Here is a 6,015-nt window from a genome sequence, read left to right as displayed (position 1 = left end):
ACTGTTCACATATTTGAAAACTCCAATAATATTTAAAGCCTACTTCTCATCAGAAAAATAATGAAGTACAGAAGTCAGTGGGATTACATATACATAGTGCTGAAAGAAAGAAAAAAATGCATATATATATCCAGTCAAGAATGTTATCTTCAGTAAAATTCTCTTTCAAGAATAAAGGTTAAAAAGATACTTCCCCAGAAAGGAAAACAGATTTATTGCCATCAAACGGCCTTCTAAGAAATAGTAAAAAAAAAAAAAAAAAAATATATATATATATATAGATAGATATATATATATATATATCTATCTATATATATATATATATTCCACCAGAAATCAACTGACTCAAAAAAATATTTTAAACACAAGTCACAGAACATGTTAGAGGTAATTACTAATTATAAAAGATAATATAATAGCATATGCATTCTTCCTTGCTTTCACTGTTACAAAAATTAATGCCATAAAACAATACGTAATCATGGTATTGTTTACCCTGTCACATGTAGAAATACAATATATTTGATATAAAAAGATAATGCAGGGGCTTGGGCACAAAACTGTATTGAGAAAGGAAATGACATGAGATGGTCACTGAGATACATAGGAAACAATGAAGAGAACAATAAATGTTTAATAAAGTAATAAAACAAACTCTGTAATTATGTAATTGCTTTCCTTTCCTTTGTTAACTTCCTTAAAAGATGTAAGAATGTATACTTAAAACAATGTATTTGAGGGTTCGTAACATAAATAGTGGTAACACGTACACCAATAATAGCATGAAAGGGAAAGAAGGAATTGAGCTATAAAGAGGAACATTTCTATCTTACAGGAATTAAGTTAGTATAAATTTTTCTTTTTTGTTTTGTTTTAAATTTTTTAATGTTCATTTGTGGGGAATAAGCTTAGGAATTCCCTGAGCTTGCAGACATGGGTTAACAAGGTGTATAGGAATAGGAAACCTCAGGATGAAAGCATCCAAAATTAGGTAAACAAGATTAGGTATTCAGGGCAGAAACATCTTCCAACTTAGTACAATAACAGAAAGCTGCTTCACAGGAAGGAAGGACCAAAATAGGTAAACAAGGCTATAGACCCAGCAGGGCAAAGTTGCCCAGAGGAGAGTTAATTAGCAAAAGAAAGGTGCCTTGTTGACCCTGAGGTAGCATGCTTTGTGTTTCTTGTCCCCTAAGCCAGTTTAGGTAAACAGAGGTGGAGCCTCCTGTCTGCTGTAAAGAACCATCTGCCCAGCACCAGGATTTTGTTTTGTATTAACCCAAACCCCTAACACTGCATATCTTCAAAACCCCCTTTCCCTCACACCCATAAGTGAAAGTTCAGAATTTCATTGTCTCTTTGTGCACATCCATCCCGCTTGTAAGCCTTCTGACCCTAATAAAAAACGGAGCAAGGACCCTTGCTCCGGGGATCTTGTCTACCCCCTGGACATTAGCCTCTCTTTCATTTCAATCCTGCTTCTGCTCTCATGCTGGACAAGAGAGAACTCCAGACCCAGAGCCTATGGCATTTATTTATTCTTGAGAGAGAGAGAGAGAGAGAGAGAGAGAGAGAGAGAGAATGCAAGGAGAGGGTCACAGAGAGATGGTAACATAGACTCTGAAGCAGGTTCCAAGCTCTGAGCTATCAGCACAGAGCCCGACGTGGGATTCAAACCCAGGAGTCATGAGATCATGACCTGAGCCCAAGTCGTAGTCTTAACCAACTGAACCACCCACGTGCTCCAAGTTAGTATAAATTTGAAGATGATCTTGGTCAGTTAAGATGTTTATGGTAAGCCCTAGATAAACTACTCAGAAAATAACTCAGAAAAACAGAGTAAAAATAGTGATTAAAGGAGTTAAAATATTTCACTCTAAAATATTTGTTTCATGGAAAAGAAATATTAATGGAAGAACAAAGGAACAAATTAAACATGAAAATTTTCAAAATGAAATAGAATGGCATACATAATTAAAACATGTCAATAATATTTTTGAGGAAACTCCATACTGTTTTCCAAAGTGGCTGCATCAATTTGCATTCTCACCAACAGTGCAAGAAGATTCCTTTTTCTCTACATCCTCACCAACACTTTTTTTGTGTGTTTTCGCGTGTTTTTCTGACAGGTGTGAGGTGATACATCTCATTGTAGATTTAATTTGCGTTTCCCTGATGCTGAGTGCTGTTGAGCATCTTTGCATGTGTCTGTTGGCAATCTGAATGTCTTCTTTAGAAAATTGTCTGTTCATGTCTTCTGCCCATTTCTTTCTCTTTTTTTATTTTTATATTTATTTATTTGTTTATTTATTTATTTATCTATCTATTTATTTATTTATTTATTTTGTGGTTTTGGTTTTTTTTTTTTTTTTTTTTTTTTTTTTTTTTTTTTTTTTTTAACGTTTATTTATTTTTTTGGGACAGAGAGAGACAGAGCATGAACGGGGGAGGGGCAGAGAGAGAGGGAGACACAGAATCAGAAACAGGCTCCAGGCTCTGAGCCATCAGCCCAGAGCCCGACGCGGGGCTCGAACTCCCGGACCGCGAGATCGTGACCTGGCTGAAGTCGGACGCTTAACCGACTGCGCCACCCAGGCGCCCCTGTGGTTTTGGTTTTGAGTTGTAGCAGTTCTTTATGTATTTTGGATATTAACTCTTTACAGGATATGTCATTTGTAAATATCATCTCATATTCTGTAGGTTGCCTTTCTTTTTATTTTGATGAAGTCCCAACAGTTTATTTTTGTTATTTTTTTTTGTCACCTTGCCTCTGGTGACATATCTAGAAATGTTACTATGGTCCATGTCCAAGAGATTGCTGCCTACGTTCACTTCAAGGATTCTTATCGTTTCAGGTCTCACATTTAAGTCTTTAATCTACTTTGAGTTTATTTTGTGAATGGTGAAAACAGTAGCCCAGTTTTATTCTTTTGAATGTGGCTGTCCAGTTTTTCCAACACCATTTGTCAAAGAGCCTGTATTTTTTTACCCCCAAGGGGATATTCTTTTCTCCTTAGTTGAAGATTAATTGACCATATAATTGTGGGTTTATTTCTGGGTTTTCTGCTCTATTCCATTGATCTATGTGTCTATGTGGCATTTGTTTCCATGTAATTTTTAATTTATCTTTTTGATTTCTCCGTTGACCCATTCACTGTTTAGTAGCATGTTTTTTACCCTCTATGTGTTTGTGCTCTTCCCAAATTTTTCTTGTGGTTGATTTCTAGTTTCATAATGTTGCAGTCAGAAAAGATGTATGGTATGGCTTCATTTTTTTTTTTTTTAATTTGATGAGACTTGTTTTGTGGCCTAATATATGATCTACTATTTATGTGTACTTGAAAATAATGTGTATTCTTCTATTTTAGGATGGGATGTTTAAAGTTGAAAATAAACCCACCTTATGGTCCAGTAATCATATCACTGGGTATCTACCCAAAAAATACAAAAACACTAACTCAAAGGGATGTATCCACCCCTGTTTGTTACAGCATTATTTACAGTATCCAAACTTTGAAAGCAGCCCAAGTGTCCAGTGATAAATGAATAAAGAAGATATGGTGTATATATACAATGTATTCCATTGTATTCCATTTTATTAAGTCATAAAAAAAATCTTGCCATTTGCAACAATATGTATGGAGCTAGAGAGTATAATGTTAAGAAAAAAAAAGTCCGTCAGAGAAAGAAAAATACCATATGATCTCACTCATAGGTAGAATTTAAGAAACAAAACAAATGAGCAAAGGAAGAAAAGAGAGAGAGAGAGAGAGAGAGAGAATCTAAGAAACAGACTCTTAACTATAGAGAAAAAACTGATGGTTACCAGGGGGAGGTGGGTGGGGGAATGTGAGAAATAGAGGATGGTGATTGAAGAGTACACTTAAGTTATTTGAACTTAAAACATTTAAAAAAAGAAAAGAAAAGAAACAAAGAAACTGACAAAAGGATACAAAATCCCTGGCTCAGAGAGACAGGCCATTTATTACAGAGAGAACATCCAGAGTAGTATCTTGCAAGATACCCAAGCAGTATCTTGGAGGCTGGGGGACCCTACGGGCAGTGTGATGAAGGCTGAGTGTTACTTGTGCATGCAGTGGTTACATCCCAGGAGAGAAGCCTTGACATTAGGAGGCTGAGCTTATGTAGGACTGCCAGCCCATCTACCCTTCTCAGGTCTTGAGAGAGAATACTTGTCACCCTGGAATGAAAGCAAATGTCTCTGGGAAAGGGAAAGAGGGGGCTTTATAATTATTACCTTGGGATGTTTCTAGGGAAGTATGTCTTCAGAGTCCTCTGGATGAACCTTTGACTTCCAAAGCTGTTGGTTATTCAAACATGCCTTTACTGACAAGGCCCGAACCATGCATGCACATGAAAAACCCATGGAGAATTATCTCCTAGCCATTACCTATCGGCAAATTGAGGAAGGATATCTTACCATGTTGAGTTCAGCTCTGTCCTTTTCCCTGGTATCTTTTCTACTGGGAGCATTGAAACTCTACAGAAAACCTTAGTTGAAAGAGTCAAGAAGCATGCCTGGTTCTGGGGTTCTGGAAGCAGGTCCAGCTGGCTCTCATACAAATTGACATCAGATCATTTGCAGTGATTAGTCATATTTCAGCTCCTCTTCCATGCCTCTGCTTTCTTACTCAAGTTTTAGGACTTTATCAAGGAAGAAGGCTAGAGCCCCCCTAAGAGATCCTACCAATTATTAGTATGGTTCTATATAGCAGTTCATACTGTAGCACCAAGTTACTGACGCAAATTTGTTCAATATGATTGAAAAGACATAGAAGTATAATTTAGTTTAGAAAACCTTTAATTCCACATTATGAGAATAAAATGTTTTGTAATGTAAATAAGTACATTTCAGGGGGTTAAAATCTTTGTTTACATGTTATTTCAACTAATTTCCAGAGCCTGCTAATTTTAAAAAGGATACAGTACTGGATAACTCTTGTATTGGTGTTTAATTCCATGTCCCTTTCTTAACTAAGTTTTTTTCTAGTCATATGGATGGTTACAGGGCCTATTAAAAAAATATGTCAATAATAACATTACATATGAATGGATTAAACAACTCAGTCAAAATACAGAGATGAACATCTTGCTTAATAAAAACAGGCTTGAACTGTATATTTTTCTACTGGAGACACAAGTCAATGATGCAAATAAGTTAAAAGTGAAAGGATGGAAAAATCTTCATCAGGCAAAGCAAAATCAGGAAGCTGGAATGATTACAGTGATATATGACTAAATACATTTGGAAATTTTAAAAAATGTTGTAGATAGGCTTATTTATTTTTAGCCATAAAAATGATTGAAGCACTGATATATGCTTCAAGATGGATGAGCCTTGAAAACAATGTTAAGTGAAAAAAGTCAGCCCCAAACAACCACGTTGGTACATTTCCATTTATATGACTTAACTAACTGTGAAATAATTTTCTTTATGCTCTTATATGTGCATTTCAGGACAAGAGCTACTAACATAGCTTTATCATAGAACACCCCCTCGTCAATTTAATCAGCACCCTATTAGCTGTATAAAAATGCCACTCATTCAGAAGGATAACGCTGTACCAAATTACAAATATTTTAGTATTTTGCGCTCTAAACGTGGTAAGAAACATGAATACCAACTTAAAATCAGGAAGACTTTCTTTTCTGTCTTCTCCTGGTACTTTGAAATCTTCTCAAATTAACTGGTATTTAAAAACAAAAACAACTTCTAATATATTCGTTACAAAATTTAGAGATACTTAACTCACAGATTCTGTTCTAAATTAGCTGAGTACCGGCGCTTTCTCTAAAGCACCGCATGTTGATGTGTTGCCAACGTCTTTCAATTAATTAAGTCACTAGATTTGGCTCTGTCTCCGGTGGGTTTACTGCTTATCCCAAGCAGGTGTTGATGGATTAGGACATTTCTTCCTGGCTGATTCCTGATTAAATTTGAACAAAGAACCTGACAGCTGTCATGTCTCTGTTTCCATAACTCTTTCCTCAAAT

This window comes from Puma concolor, chromosome A1 (assembly GCF_028749965.1).
Source record: "Puma concolor isolate L17-30 chromosome A1, mPumCon1.1.hap2, whole genome shotgun sequence".
NCBI lineage: Eukaryota > Metazoa > Chordata > Mammalia > Carnivora > Felidae > Puma > Puma concolor.
This window is presented reverse-complemented; position numbering follows the sequence as displayed.